Source organism: Notolabrus celidotus, chromosome 18 (assembly GCF_009762535.1).
Source record: "Notolabrus celidotus isolate fNotCel1 chromosome 18, fNotCel1.pri, whole genome shotgun sequence".
In the NCBI taxonomy this organism is placed as follows: domain Eukaryota; kingdom Metazoa; phylum Chordata; class Actinopteri; order Labriformes; family Labridae; genus Notolabrus; species Notolabrus celidotus.
Window position 1 is genome coordinate 17,888,241 of NC_048289.1, and position 17,108 is coordinate 17,905,348.

Genomic DNA, 17,108 nt, shown 5'->3' on the forward strand with positions numbered 1-17,108 from the left:
TACAATATGACATATCTCAACTTAAGTCAAGTCAAGTCAACTTTTTTTATAAAGCACTTTAAAAACGACAACAGCCAAAACAGAGTGCTGTACAAAAATAGACAAACAATGCAGGCATAAACCAATTAAAACACAGGATAATAAAACAATAAAAACAATTGTTTTGACCTCGTTACCTTCAGGAGCAGCAGATCAGCTGACCTGAGGCACCAAGCAGGAGCGTAGGGTTGAAGGAGCTCAGAGAGGTAAGGCCGGCCAAGACCATTTAAAGATTTAAAAATAAATAAAATAATATTAAAATGGACTCTAAAGTGCACAGGTAGCCAGAGGAGGGAGGCCCAGATTGGAGTAATGTGCTCCCTTTTATGTTCTTCAGTTATGAGGCGAGCGGCTGCATTTATAAGCATTTTATGTCTGCGTAAGTCTACCAAAAACTCTGCATCCAACATTGTGTTATAGAAAAAACAATGTTCCCTGCTGAGGTCAAAGAGTAAAATTCTACTAAATGTCAATTCACAGGTCCGACATAGGACACACTTATGTCTGACACCTTAACCCTCTTTCTTTTTTATGTAGCCTTCTTAAAAAAATAATCAAAGCCTGACCTAGAGCATATGTTGGCAACCTGAATTCCTCATGGGAGTGTCAGACTCTGCCAGTTACAAGAAACATCATACAGAAATGTAATTATTGGGGCACTGGTGGCCTAGCGGCCTAAGCGCCCCACATACAGAGGCTACAGTCCTCGCCGCAGGGGTCGCCGGTTCGATTCTTGGCCGCGACCATCCCCTGCGTGTCTTCCCTCACTATCTACTCCCCACATTTCCGGTCTCTCTCAGCTGTCCTATAAAATAAAGGCAAAAAGGCCAAAAAACATAACTTAAAAAAAAAGAAAAGAAATGTAATTATCAAATATACAGGCCAATGCTGAAAAATGAAAAGTGCATGGAGAGGTACAGAATCTGTAAGGGATTTAATACCTCAGTTGCCCATATGGAAGTTTTGATATAACATTTTCTACTGCTACATTAAATGGATTCAAGTTTGGCACGAATTCATTGCTCTCTAATTCCTCAGTGTGGCCCTCTTTCAGACAACTCTGACCTACATTGTTTGACAGGCAGGGTGGGAAAACATACTTTCAAATTACTTTGAGCCAGTTCAAACTTTGGTTTTCTTTTAAATGCCACCCAACTTTCTGTTCAGACTTATGCTCTAATAGTCAGTGAAACTCCAGACATTTGATGCTGGTGATTTGGTTAACAAGGCTAACATTTCCATCGAGATTCCATATTTCATCGAGTGATAACATAGCCACTACATCAACAGACGAAGTACACATGCTACTGAAGCGATTAACCTGTTTTACTAATGAGCAATTCTTCTCACTGGCCTGCCGCCAAAGTAAGAGCGCTCCTCTGCAATCAGGCATGAGTAGTCGATTCGTCAACGACTGAATGGAGCCATTTAAGAGAAGATAATCCGGCAAGATTCCAGGTAATTACAACCCAACAATCCTCTAAATGATACACAAACCAAACCACTCTTATCATGAACTGTTCTGCAATAATTTCCCATAATGCTCTCCTACAGAGGTGTATTTCTGCTGTCACATTGCAGCATCCTAACCTCCACATCTATTTTGGGTTTCCATTTATCATCTATTTGTCATACCATCTGTTTATACAGACTTCACAGTTTAACCATCCTGCCTCTCTGCCTCCTCTCGAAAAACACTGAAAAAAAAACACACACACACACACACACACACACACACACACACACACACACACACACACACACACACACACACACACACACACACACACACACACACACACACACACACACACACACACACACACACGTAGCTGATAGAACGCCTAACTCTAGCACTCTTCTTCCTCATAAAGCACACAGCAGAAACACATAATGCTTCTGACACCAGCCACATCCAAGTGAGACATGGACTGAAATGAGCTCTGTGTTTATTAGCACCACAGCGAATGACATGATTGCACTCTGGAGACCTGGCATGATAAAGGACTAATCCACAGATCTGGTTCCCAGGCGTTGTGAATGATTCAGGCTTACTTCCAAGCATTTGCACATGAACATTTGATGAAGCCATGTATATGAAGGTTGTAGAGATGAGTGGCTAGGTGGTAGAGTGAAAGGGTGCATGGGCTGACTTGTAGTGAACACTGGAGAAAACCAAGCCATGCCTGACTTTGCAAATGTAAAGCGTTTTGGCATACAGATGGAAAACAGTGATCCCACTTGATTTTATTGTTAAATTATGTAAAGTTCCCAACTTCAACGCTTGTTTGAAGTGACTTGAAAGAACTGAAAATTGCATCTGAACATTGCTAATGTGTTTCCTTCATAATTCAAACTACAAAAGGCATTTATCTTAGTTGATGTTCAATGACATTTTTCGAAGCTGATAAGAGAATATATCAGACGCATAATAAAAGTGTCCCAGTGAAGCAAGGCCTCAATATTTCAGTCTGAATGTGTCTAACAGTGATCGGATTTCCATGCACACACACATTTTTTTCTCTCATATAAATGCATGAGGTGTCTCTGTATGCAGTAGCTGGTATTTATACATCATCTTTACATTCAAGCTTATATAACAGACGCCCCACCGTTCTATATCTCATGCTATTGTTGCCCCTATATAATACATACTATAGCTGTAGTCAGAGAGGAATATGTCCAATCAACATTTTTCAAAAGCTAAGCAGGTATCTAGGAAAGGTTAGAAGACATGCATCCGTGTATTTTTCAAACATTTTGACACTTCTTTATCATGAAACAGGATAGCTTGTTCACAAGCCTATCAAGAAGCATGGCGAGGTTGGAATTTCAAATGATGTCATGTTAGTGGACAAAGCCGGTTAGATATTAATCATTATGTAAAAATGGACTAGGAACAGTGGATAAAGAAGACACCAGACAAGAGTGTTGAAGCAGCAGAGGCGCTCACAGCAAGTCAAACATGTTTGAATATGTTGCCTTTTCCTTGTAATGCATGCAACGATAGTATATAGAACTGTTACCTCATGACACTACGTCATATCAACATGAAAATACACGACAGAAGTCTCCATTCCAAAACTATTAAGGGAAGTCAAAGGATGCAGTTGTTGAGTCATTAAGGTCAGCAGAGGGAGTGAAGCTTATGTGCAATGGTTTGACCTCCAAAGCGATGGGCCCTTATGAAACCACCATGTCCCATTTAATTTCTAATGAGTGGGAATTTGTGTCAAGTCTTCTGCAGATGTGCACTTAAGAGCATACTGCACTTTAAAGTTTTATTCTTTGTTTATTGAAAAATAATTCAAGGGTCAAACTCATTTTAGAGGCAGTTTTTTTCTTAACAAATTTAAATAATGCACATATTAACTAATAATAAAAGGTACGGGGCGGCAGTAGCTCAGTCCATAGGGACTTGACTTGGAAACTGGAGGGTCGCCGGTTCGAGTCCCAGTATGGACAAAGTTTGGCAACTGGACTGGTGGCTGGAGAGGTGCTAGTTAACTTGCCTGGGCACTGCCGAGGTGCCCTTGAGCAAGGCATCAAACCCCCAACTGCTCGGGGTGCGCTGGTTGATGGCAGCATCCTCACTCTGACATCGCTCCCTAAGTGCACGTCCACTGCATGTTTGTAAAAATTGTATGTATATACCAAAACTGTGTGTGTGCATGACCACAAAAATAACACGAGTGGAAAAAAATTGAATTTCCCCCATGGGGATCAATAAAGTACGTTTCTTCTTCTTCTCACTGTAATGAAGGATGTTGGTTGTTCTGTCATTTATGCATATTGTTGGATTGATATTGAAGCATATTGATCAATATCGAATTCACTCTTGACTTTAAGAGAAGTCAAGAGTGACGGTTGGTTTCAAACACAAATCAAAACTCATTGTCCCAGATAATTGTCCTACATTTGTCTGACCAATAAGCATCAAGATATGATAACAATAGGGTTCCTTAAGCCCATATCTTAGGCCACTGACCAATCTTCTGTATTTTACGAGTTGTTAATAAAAAGTAACTTAATTCCAGCTTCTTTGACACAGTTATAACAGGTTTGTCACAGCATCCACACTCACTGAACTACAGGGAAAAAAAATAAAAGGCAACACATACGGACAATTTAGAGATTGGAGTTGACCTAAGCTGCATGTGCTCAGATGGTGGGAGGAAACCCACACAAACAGAAGGCCAACCTGCCTCCAAACAAGAAGGAGCAGGGCCACGATTCAAACCCACAAACACAAACATCTCCCTGGAAGGCCACTGAGCTAGCTGCTGAGCCAGCATACCACCCTCGTCTGCACACTTATAGCCCAAGCATGTCCCCGGTGTGCATACAGGTAGGTGGCAACACTGTAGAGGAGAGGCATGCCAATTTATAGACGGATCATGAATTGGTCATCATTTAATGCATGTTGGAAAAATAACACATAGGATCACATTACTTTCTGTGTGTTTAAAACTTAAGTAAACTCTGTGTAAGGGAGAGAAGTGAGGTGGAGAAGACTGTGTTTGGTGGGTTTCATATTGTAATAACATGTAAAAGCTCTACACACTGCCTGGCTAATGCTAACTTCAGTAACAAGTTGTAACAAGCAGGTCAGAGACAAGTCCAATCACTGCCAACAATTCACTCAGCCAGCTAAACAAGAGATTTAAGCTGATTAATTTAGCTGAATGGCATTTCATTTGTCAGTCATCAGCTGGCTTTATGTCCAGCATGCAAATTTTGAACAACAGATGGCTAATGCTGATTTCAGGATACTTACTTTCCTGATATTAACGACAGGGCTAATAAATCTTTTGAAAAACGCATCTTATTTGTTTTTTTTCCAAGACTTAGATTATGAGACGGATATAAAGCTCATATTTGTATATGATTTATGGAGCAGGAGCCAGGGGCTTTTAGATTAGTCTAGCATGAAAACTGCTACCTGAAAAGCAGCCAATAAAGATTTCTCCAAAGTTAGAATTATCACCCAACCACTCTCGAACCTGGCAACTCACATATAACTAGGTATGAGGATTCACCTTGATAACAATATCAAGAACTTTTAACCATTAGAGACCTTCCACCACTGGGTCTTTTCTATTATTTGGTTGAAAGACGAGATGAAAATATATATTTTTTTACTATAACTGGTATTGCTTTTATTGGTCAAAAAGTGACTTTTGAACAAAAGCCAACAGGGCACTATTTTGGATAGGGATGGGAACTGGTTCTTTTTGGGAACCGGTTCCAAGTGATTAGATTCCTGGGAATCGTTTATTTGCGTGCCTAACGATTACGCTTATCGATTCCTCTTACGTTGCAAATGCGTGATGATGTCAACCACGAGAAGTGTATTTTGCTTTAGAACTTTTCCAACATGGCGTCAAGGCAGAAGCACTCCAGTTTGACTATATTTCACGCGAAAAAATGATACCAGGGCTACTTGCAACACTTGCAAAGCTTTAATTTCTTCAAAGGGGGGGGGGGGGGGGGGGATACTTCCAATATGCAGAAACATTTGTCCACCCAGCATGCAATTCATTTGCAGAAATGTAACGTGTTTGATACGCTACTTAGCGAAGGTGTGTCTCATCAAGGTAAAATCAGGAGCGGAGCTAACGTCACAGCGTCATCTGCTTTTAATGTCGAAAAGCATCCAGGTCCTCTGTTGTGATTATGTTAGCTCCCTGTTAACCTCCTTTCACCATATGAATTCTCTCCATCTCCTGAAATTAAATTTTAGATGAGGATGACTGTCAGATTCATGCGAGCTCAGAGGCTGGCTCTCTCAGAGGCTGCAGCGGGTAGCTCTCACACACCTCTAGCAACCCCTTTTATCGAGGCAGGGAAGACTAAGCTGACAGAGGCGAGGATAAACGAGTGTCACCGAGCAGTGTCCAGATTTGTTGTTAAGGGTTTACACCCTTTTGCCACTGTAGATGCCTCTGAGTTTTGGTAGGTTAATTTGTTGCATATTTTCTGTTATCTCCTCAGGTGAAATCTAGAAGTATCAGAGTTGCATGTTGTTTTAACCAGTGTAGTTATGTATCATTATTTCCATGTTTTCTGTAGGGAGATGATAAAGACTCTCAACTCTAAATACCATGCCCTAAACAAACAGAATCCATAAAAACAAACCCACTTGTATTATTTAATTCCCTCATCCAATGAGAATCGATAAGAGAATCAATAAGGAATCGGATCGTTAAGCAGTATCGATTATGGAATTGGAATCGCTAAATTCTTATCAATTCCCATCCCTAATTTTGGAGCATGCCAATCGTAACAGACCTGTGGATGAAACTGGACTAGTGAGTTCACTACAGCACTTGCTCAATGGTTGGCAGCTATCTGCAGGTCAGTTAACATTGAGGAAGACCTCATTTCATTCATTTGGTGTGAAAATTGTTTTGTAATCCAGGATAATTTTAAAATGGGATTAATCATGATTTTAACTATTGCAATTGAGTGATAAGTCGCACTTAAAAAAAATAACAGCCCTAGAGTTTGTTGGCAATTCAATATCATTAAAAAACAATCAGTGTATGTGATTTCATTCTAATGATCAGAGTCTGATCAGCTGTGTGCCAATAGGATGAAACAAGTTATAAAACCCTCTTTCTCTCTGCTACCTTAACCATCTGCTTATTGTTACCCACAATCCTGCCTGACCTCAATCTCCCCTTACTGTTAACATGGTAGCAGCTTCTTCAACATTTCATGTACATTTTGAAACTTCTTTTCCTCAGGAATAAAACTGAATTGAAGAAAAAAAAAGTACACTTAAAAGTAAAAAAGTAACCATGTCAGTGTGCCCAGTGTACACCTTTCTTCAACCAATCAGATCAAAGAGTAGGAACAGGTTGCAGTTGCTATGGCAGCAACATTACCTCACACAGAAGAGCTGTAATGTTTCAGCGTCCTCTGTTCTTAGATCTCCATAGCTTACAAATTGGTTATTAATGTGCTTGTTTTTTTCATGACACAATAACTGCAATTCCAGTGTTAGGATTATTGTAATGAAGAACTTACTAAAAAATGACTCAGACCATTCTAAGATGATTTATACAGATTTATACCAAGTGATGGAGATCCACCTCGAGGCTATTTGCCGAATGAGGCCAAAAAAAGGAACGCCATCTGAGTGAGTGAACTGTTTTCGGTTCCACAGTCTCTCCCCTAAAACATTACTGCGTCTCCTCTCTCCTTGTCAAAATCCTAGAGAACACCTGATTGTTTTCTGTGAGGAAATAATGGCTTGTGCATGTAGCAGTAAAGTGGAAAGTCATCACTGGCCGGGATTTATTTTTTGCTCTGGGAATTATGGAAGTGCATCGGCACTAAAACGCTGGTCATTTAGGTGTGCGGTTTTATGTGAAAACACGGGATGGATTAGTCCCATGGTGCAGACGTGGACACATCTGTGTTCATGCCGTGCTAATGTGTGTCGGCATTAGTGTCACCCCAGAAAGGTAAATATTTACCCGTGTACCAGTTCTGGACATTTTTTAATTTCCAGACGTGCACAGCTGTTTCTCTCCAGTGTCCTTCCACCTGTCCTTCCATCATGTCTGCCTCAGTGTTTCCTTAGTGACTCACAAACTGATGCACACCTGCAGCACTGTGGGGCTGGCTGTCCCAATATTTTGACATCCGTCACAGCGGTTCTGTCAGAGGAGAGAAGGAAGTAACTTTTCAGTAAGTATCCTCACATGCGATGCCTGTCACCACAAATAAGCTGCCTGACCTAAATACTGTTTGCTGTGTTTTACAGGGACATTACTGTAACATAAAGATCTATGGTGCAAGACATTATTTGATTTAAAAACTACCATTTAGACATATTTCACCCCCAGAACTCTTGGATTTAGGGCCTTGAGCATGAGGGCTGCCAGCTCAGTTGTGGAGCAGACACCCAGAGGCTACACTACATGACACATTTGTGGTAGGTTCAACTTCTGACCTCAACTCTTTGATGAATGCTTCTGATAGTTCTTATTCTTCATCCTCCTCTGTTTGTTTTTTTGTGTGTTTTTTTCAATATGTCTTTACTTATATACAGTGGTGGACAAAGTACACAGCTTCATTACTTAAGTCAAAGTATACATCCTCCTGGCCAAATATTACTCCAATGCAAGTGAAAGTTGCTCTATCAGATTATTACTTGAGTTAAAGTACTGAAGTACTTGCTTTTAAAATACTTAGGTATTCAAAGTACTTCTCAAAAAATCTCACAATACATAAGTGCAGTCAAGAATACACAGGAGTACATTCTGTTACATTATGTTTATTTAGAAACCATTGCTTGAAATCTCTAAAAACTATACCATGGAATAAGAACAGACACTAAGTTACTCCAAGCACAGATAACTTAGTTTGAAATGTTCATCTGGAATGAAACAAATGTTATGTAGCTCAGCACGCTTTCTCAGGTTGGACAGTGAATGTTTGTGTGTTTGGGCAGAGTGGGAAACAGGGAGAACATTTCAAACGATACGTATCATTCTTCATTTCAAAAACCTCTAACACGGGCTGAAGATATGACCATGGATGCTCAGGTGGAGAATTATAGCCATCATTACCACCTCTAAATGAACTGCCTGATCTGAGTGAAATCTGCTCTGTGTTTGCTCCACGTTCAACCGTGGAGACGCACGATATACAGGTAAGACTAAACCACTGAGACAAACAGAACTACACAAACACATTTTACTGTCTTAGGGATCAGATTTCAGAAAAGAGAAGGAAATTCATGAGCTGACTTGAAAGCAAAAGTAGTGAGTAACTAGAGCATTGATAGAAATGTAGTGGGGTAAAAAGTACAATAATTGTCTTCTGAATGTAGTGGAGTAAAAGTAATAAATTCCCCCCAAAAAATAATACTCAAGTAAAGTACAGACACTCAAGAAATGTCCTTAAGTACTGTACTCAAGTAGATTTACTCTGTTACTGTCCACCACTGTAATTCTTCAACATTGTTGTCATCAATAGCTTCATCTTATGTGTTAAAAGGGGTGGGGAATGGGGAGCTGATACTGGAGGGGAAATAAATTATCATTGTATATGCTCGCAGTGGCAGAAATACTTGTTATCATATTTAATCTAACCTCAAGTGATGATAATACAATTTTGACCAATTTTTACTAATTTTAGTGTTGTTTATTTTAAGGCAAATCCATCCTTCTCTGTCTTATCTTCTCTAAATTTGGGGTCTTTTTATTCACGCACATTTTGGCATCAAAGAAAGTATGTAAGCATATACTGGATGATTAGAATTTATACAAGTTGGGTCGCTGGTGGCCTAGCGGTCTAAGCGCCCCACATACAGAGGCTACAGTCCTTGTCGCAGGGGTCGCCAGTTCGATTCCCGGCAGGTCAACCATCTCCTGCATGTCTTCCCCCACTCTCTACTCCCCACATTTCCTGTCTCTCTTCAGCTGGCCTATACAATGAAGGCAAAAAGGCCAAAAATATAACTTCAAAAAAAAAATGTATACAAGTTCATCAGAAATATGTAAGGTATAGTAAATTGGTAGTTATGCAAATTAGAATCCAAACAAGGTGAGCAAGATCACAAACCCCGAGACCAGACTGAGACAGAAACTAACGTTTTTGCCACAGTGTCAATGGGCAGAATTGAAATTTGCTGGACTCCTTTCTGCAGCTTGACTTGATATGAGGTTTAATCATGTCGTCCTGGGCATGGCTTTGGATTTGGGAATTAATTACTGTTATGAGGTTTTGACCAATCAAAGCCAAGTAACGGGTAACAGACATAAACCAAGAACTATCAATTAATACGGGTTGGGTTTTTTTGTGTTTATGGCCCATTGAAAATATCAGGAACAACACATTTCCCTGTATGTAGTTGGCAATGTCTTAGGTGACCATTTTATTTCTACTTAAAAATCTGAAGACTGGGGCACCAGTTTGGCCTAGAGGTCAAGTTGTATGCCCAATGTACTTAGGCTATCGTCCTTGACGCGGGCGGCCTGTCATTAACCTCTCTTTCTCCCAGTTTCCTGCTCTATCCACAGTCCTGGCCTCTGAATAAAGGCATAAAAGTCTGGAAGTAAGTTTAAGATAAAAAACGTAAGACTTTTGTTTACATAATGACAAAAATATGTAAGATTTAGTCAGTAAGTAATTACCATTTTTACTAAATGGAACAAAACTACAAAGCTCCTTAAAGCTGGGGTCGGTAGTCTTGGAAAACTAGCATAATTTGAATGTAGCATGTCTTCAGGACTCCGTCTAACCCCCCTCCCCTTGGAGCTCCTCCAAAACGACGCCCCCGCTCACATGCACGAGCGCCGCTGATTCATGACCATATGATCGTGACTGATTCAAACCGGTCCTCACAAAAACATTATCATAGTGAAAGTTAAAAACACAAACAAACATGTCTGCTGTTAGTACTCACAACTGTCATGCTAGCATTATCCAGTTGTAACAGTGACACGATATCAGGAGAAAAGTTATAACACATATATAATACTGTAACAACTCTACTGTTTGTTAAACGTGTTCAGTGTAGATGTTCTTAATTCCTATAGTGTTGACGGTTAGTGAAGGCATCAGGAGAGGTGTAGAGAGTGTGAGCGGGAGAGAAAAGAGACAAGTAGGAGAAGTTCTTCATTCATTCAAACATTGATTGTTGCTTTGTTGGTTGGCGTGATCACGGCTGACAGTGACCGGTTATTGAAGCTCAACGTGTTCATGAATCGGCTCGTCATCCCTACAGCGTCCGGATGGACACTACAATACATATACATTTTCTGTAGGACTTACTAAATGTCATTAATTCTTTTGCTTGTCAGAGCCCCTGTGGTGAGAGTTTTTTAGACTCTGATCCGAACTACAGTCCTGAGCAAAGCACCTCATCAGCTCAGAGGGAACAGGCCTGAGGTCGAGCAAGAGTGGCAGTCAGGAGAGTCAGGGGAAGCAGAGGCAGAGGCAGGGGACGGGGAGTACACGCCGGGGAAATGTACACGCAGGAGGCGGGCAGAACGGCAGGACGGGATTTGATTTGTTTAAAATTTTGGGACCCAAAAACGGTGGTTGGTTGGTGTTTTCCCAGGTTTACTCCGGCTGTAGATAGCAGCTTTTCTTCGCTCTTTTTTAAGAACACATTATGTATTGATTGTCATCGACATAAAGATCATTTTAACCAGTATAACAAAAAGTGTATCTAAATCTGACTACCAACCCCAGCTTTAAGTATCCGAAGTTTTATCTTGTGCACACAATATAATAACTTGTGTGGACGAGATACCTCCGTCCCTCAAGATAAATATCACCTTATGGTACCTTAGGAGCTCGATATAAAACTTTAAATTTACAACATTTGGTGATAAATTAATCAACTTCTGTCAATTGATTCATCGATTAATTGTTGAAGCAGCTCTGAACCTGATTTGATGGCACACTGTTTAAATCTGTTGCCCTGTGCACTTTAAATCATTCAGACATGGCAAAACTTAAAAACTTATGAGTGACTGGCTTCCTGTTTGAGATACTTGAGACATCACATTTCAGCACACGTCTTCTTTTATAATAAGTTTTCCTCCCCTCATTAAAGCTATACGTTCTGGTATGAGATGAGAGGAGAAGGGTGCGTGGGAGGACAGAAACACTGAATTCTTACATGTTCTGCAGTGGATGACACGAGCAGTACAGACAGCCTCTTTTGAGCAGCATTTTTTTTGATACAGGTAGAACCAAGCCACCGCAAAGGAGCTCCTGTGACCCGTGCTCAGGGTTCACTAACCTCTGCAGTCAATAACTGGCTCTGAAAACCCTTAAGCCTATGGTCTTTGGTTAGTTTGGACACCTTTCAGTGGCACTGCATCACCTCGCTTTCTTCCTGCCCTGTGGATGTGGGAGTTTCACCGAGGCAAAAAAAAAATACTCAAGAGGCTGAAATAATCTCATTATTTGAAGTAAATCACAAGTCATGAAGGTAAAGAAGCATTGTTCTGGCTTCAGCCATACAGCTGCCTTCAATGGGGATCATAAGGATTTAATGCCTTTATCTAATGACATCCAAATGATTATTTTGCCGCCACACTGCACACATGCTAGATGCGACCATTGAGCTGATCCTCATGAAATCATTTAGATTGTATTACAATAATACAGCAGACAACTGGGCAGCAAAGATCCTGTAAGAAAATGACTCTATATGTCATAGCGTAGTCATTTGCTTGAGTATATTCGGTTTCTGCACCCGTGAACCGAGCAAATTCCCTACTGAAGTCTTTATACCTGCTTAGCTAACAGATGGGCCTTTCCCTGTCAATGACAAATATCTCTGAGGTCACTCATTGGTATTCTTTGTAATGCTCTCGGCTCATATTAGAAAGCTTTATTATTTTTCCTCCATGCCCTGTATCATCCGATTGACCTTTCAGAAGCCCTGCAGCAATGTCTGTTCTTTCTTTTACATCAAAATACTTGGCAGTAGGTCGGCTTTATATTAAGTTTTTCCAAGACAAAATACTCATTGACCATTAAGCGTCTTGTTTTGTTGCCCTTAAATCCAAAGCTCCTAACTGGAACCTTGAAAGAACAGTCCCTCCATGATTTCACAGGGGGGGTTTTTTTGTGATTGTTGCGGCCCAAAAAGCCTGATTTTGCAACAGCTTTTTGAAAAAATTGCAGTGAAAGTTGCGTTTTTTTTGTTGCTTTTTTTACCCCAATAACACCTCAGTGGCAAGTAAATACACTAAATTACAGTTGTTTTTAGGAAACATTCATGATGTGGCCACTGTGACTGTATTTTCATTCTCTTAATTCACTGAAAAATTCCATTAAAGGGAAGTATTGCACATTTACGACGGTCCCTGAATGCACCTCGCAGTGACAGAGGCACTTGACAGTCAGTTCACGGCACTCTGAAATGCATCTGCATCTTTCAACAAGGAGTTGATCAAAACTTACTAAATGTGTCTGATGCATCACCAAACTGGATTAAATCAAGCTCAAGCCGCGGAGCTTTTTACGGTAATGGCGGCAACAACGCCAAACGTCAAATATTAAAGAGACGTGCCCCGGTTGTGTCTTTGTCACTAACGCACACCGGGGGTAAAAATCGTCAATGAAGATGAGAGATGCATGAAGGCGGGAGAGCTGGTTCATAAAGCACACCTGCTGCAGGTAGGTGACCAAGCAAACACTGCGCCCCTCATATAATAACTCTAGTATCTATAAATAACAACGTTGTCTTCGTCACTTGTCCTGCCTGCTGTCCCCTCTTTTCACCCGTTCTCTGTGCGTGTTTTGCTGTTGAAAAGTGCCGATCAAGTGAGGACTTACGTTTATGTTCCAAAGAAGTGAAATTGATGATGAAACCGATGACGTTCAGGGGCTGAGATTAAGGTAATTGGTCAAATTTGCGGGAAAGTTGTTGTGATTGTATAAAATTGCAAGGCAGTGCAAAAATCATGCTGATTGGTTGAATTTGCGTTGATTTCCTGGAGGGACTGCTTTATATTAAGTTTTTTCAAGTCAAAATACTCATTGACCATTAAGCATTTTGTTTTGTTGCCCTTAAATCCCAAGCTCCTAACTGGAACCTTAAAAGAATCAACATCTGATAGATATTTGGTTGCGTAGCTGGTGGTAAATTTGTAAAAACACATCCATTCTAATTGGTTCCAACTAGGGATGACCACAATTAATCGATTATCGATAATCAATTAATCGATTAATTGATTGTTAAGAAATTACTCGAAACACAAATTTTTTGTTATCAATTTTCCGTCACGTGGAACAAACATCATGTGGTCTCATATTACACTCATCTATCAGGGAGGTGTTTTAAGTTTAAAGCATGTTTCGATGTGAATCAGCTGTTAAAGATGTTGCGCACAGCGGAGATGCTCAGTTGGGGGCTGCGGGTGTGCGTCAGGTCTCCACGTGCGCTTTTTAAAAGAGGATCAATACAAAACTGCTGCCAACAACAACACGGACACAAAGGTTGACAGCTTTAAACAGGATATTTCCCACCTTTGGATGCGAAGGCAACAAAGTGGGAAATTCTGGTACGCTACGTTTACAGACCAGCAACATCAGAGCCGTCTGGGCTTTTCTCCAGCGGGACTGATTATGACCCGGTTGCGCTCCTGGCTGACACCTGACCGAATACACATGTTTATTTTTCTCAATAAGAACGAGTAGACAGAAAACTGGACACTGTGAGTCTGAAGTACTTTTCTGTTAGTATTATGAGCCTTCACTTTATAAGATTATGTCCGCGTAGAATATTTCTATGAGCCTGATCGTTGATATTCTGCGTGTCAAACATGTACCCGTATTCAATCCTGTCAGTGATATGCATTTTGTTGCTGTAGAAAATATAATTTAGGGGGAAAACAACGTATTTGGCCTTGTTTTTGACGTAAGAATAATAATGGTTTTTTTTATCAATTAATCGATAATTGATCGTTAACATTTCCAAAAATCGATCACGGAAAATACTTAAAATGTACATCCCTAGTCCCAACAGACCAGGAAATATCTAGAATCTGGAAAAGAACCAGAAAATGATCACCTTTTATCCTCCTGACTCACCCCCAGCTGCAATTTATTACTGTGGTATGCCTGCAAATAAAAAGTAAAGCAAAGACAGACAGAAAATTGCTATTGTCAGGTTGGAAAAGAAGGATTTTAGAGCACAAAGTCTGAAACCTGAAGCACAAAACTACTCCTTAAAGGCGAGCACAACATCAGAAGAGCACGGTGGTTTTGCCCAGATGAGATTTTTTCACTTACAGGTGGAGAGTGGCTGAAATGTGTTTTCCTTCACAAGAGGGCTCATGAAAATTGCCCATTGTTATTCAAAGGTGTCACCATTACCTTTGGCCAGGGGCATGTTTACCCTCAGCAGGGGCCAAACAACCCTTGGAGTAGAAAAGTGATTTAATTCACAGGATGTTTTCCCAGAGAAGCAGGCTTTTAATTCCAGTTTCATAATTTGAAATTCTGAAATCATAGTCACAAATAACACCATCTGTTATCAGTAAACATAGCTGCTTTAACCTTACTGTTGTATTCAAGTGAAAGCTAAAAATTCTGTGATTTCCAGCTATGATGTGTTACCTTTTTACCATTGCCAGGAGGTTTCAAAACATACAACACACGAGCTATCCAAGAACATGGAAAAGTCATTTGATAACTTATTGAGCTTGCATGCATTAATTGTGTTACCCTCTGGAAACTGGCCAATCATGTGAGAAACAGCAAATGCCTGTAGTTCACATGATTGGTAATTGAAATATTAAATGCTAATAGACTTAAAAACATAGGACACACACACACACAACTGAACTGGAGATTTATCCGTCTTAGATTTGCAGTCCACACAGCAATGAATTCTTGACCTTTCGTCCACTTTTTTATTCAGGTCACAAAACTGTGTCAAAGAGAGGCTTAGGTCAAATACTTGCAATTTTCCAGGTGAAAAAGAAGAGAACAAACAACAAGCTTGTGGGTCAACACCAGACCAGTTAAAATCCAAAGTCCAGACTGTAGCTTACCACTCCTCTGAGGAAAATAAGTGACCATTATCCAAGCGCAAAACTCCTCACAGCACGGCGCAACAGACATTTTTGAACCACATGCTGCCATTTTCATTCCTGGTTCCAATGTTTTTTGATGTATTTTCACCAATCTGTGCGCCCAGTGTGTTGGTCTTATAAGAAGGTTTGGTCAAGCACATTGTTGGTGCATTGCTATTTTGAAGCAACAGAAGCCGTAGCACCATTTATCAATAAAATCGTGGTGTTGCGATATTGCAATCTTTCTCCTGTTATTCAATGAAGCACTGACAGATATTAAAAATGCACTTTCGGGGGCACTGGTGGCCTAGCGGTCTAAGCGCCCGACATACAGAAGCTACAGTCCTCGTCCCAGAGTTAGCCGGTTCGATTCCCAGCCGCGACCATTTCCTGCATGTCTTCCCACACTCTCTCCCCGCATTTCCTGTCTCACTTCAGCTGTCCTATCAAATGAAGGCAAAACATTTTCCTGAATCAGTAGACATCTGGGGAGTTTTGGCATACTGCAGAATTTGCTCTTGTTCACATACTGCTAACTACATACAGAATTTTGGCCAAATCAGTACGTACTGCTAGTATAGAAGGCGGTTTCAAAAACAGCCAAAATGTGTGCTTCCCGCGGCTAAACTTCTTCTGCCTCAACTCCGGCAATCAAAGGCCTCTGCAGCAGGTAAGCAAGGCTTCTATCGTTGCTAGATGCAGGAGCACAGCACATTAATCAGCTCACATCATAATGAGTGGAGCCAGGCCTGGAGTCAACAGGTCAGAGGTTTTCAGACACCACTGACACCAACATGAATGAGAAGAAGCTCATCATGGAGGAAGAAAACCACAGATTTTTTTCAGTGTCATGACTACAGATGTCTGTCAATGCTGCACTCTGAAAACCCAGCCAGTGAGTGTTGACGGACGAGAGTCCGGAGCAGAGACATACTGAACACAGATCTGGTGGAAATCAGGCGTAATGCTGTTGCATTTATTATGCCAGCTCATTGCTCACCCCTTTCATGCCTGTTTTAACTTTGGAAGCCTTTCCCTTGTGTCTTTGACAGGGAAGAGTCTCCAGCTTATGATTGACACAGAGCTCACCCGCACGAGCACTCAGACACACCCAAACACACATGCAAAAAGAGATAACATTAAAATAGGTCTTAGCACACTACCAGTGCCATGTACAATCATGCCAAATATTAATCTTAACTGTCTAGAGTCTAATACGCCGGCAGAATAATGTGATCCAAAAAGCCCACCTGAAAATTAAGCACACAGAACTTAATAAATCCTCGCCCAGCCTAATTTTGTCTTAATATGAAGACACACTTACTGCACATCACCATATTTTATTCAGTTACCTGTGTGTGTCCTGCTTTTAATAGACCACAGTTGAAGAAGAGAGGTTGAATAAGCCAGAGCCTGACCTCAGACCTGTAGACTTCGAAGGGGAAATTGCTTTAGAAGAAACTGGGAGATAACCAAAAATGTAGTTACACCTCATGAGACAGTTGGAGA

The 17,108-nt window shown here is 40.7% G+C and overlaps 1 protein-coding gene across 2 annotated transcripts in view; it reads right to left on the minus strand.

Moving 5' to 3' along the window:
- nrg3b (neuregulin 3b) overlaps positions 1-17,108 on the minus strand; it is a 554,663-nt gene that overhangs the window by 411,013 nt on the left and 126,542 nt on the right. The window contains exon 3 of one of the 2 annotated variants that reach the window (XR_004634782.1): positions 7,099-7,706. The exons of the other annotated variant lie outside the window; for it this stretch is intronic. The gene's annotated coding sequence lies outside the window, so the exon portion shown is untranslated. Of the gene's footprint in view, positions 1-7,098; positions 7,707-17,108 lie in introns of those variants that run through there. 2 annotated transcript variants of the gene reach the window in all.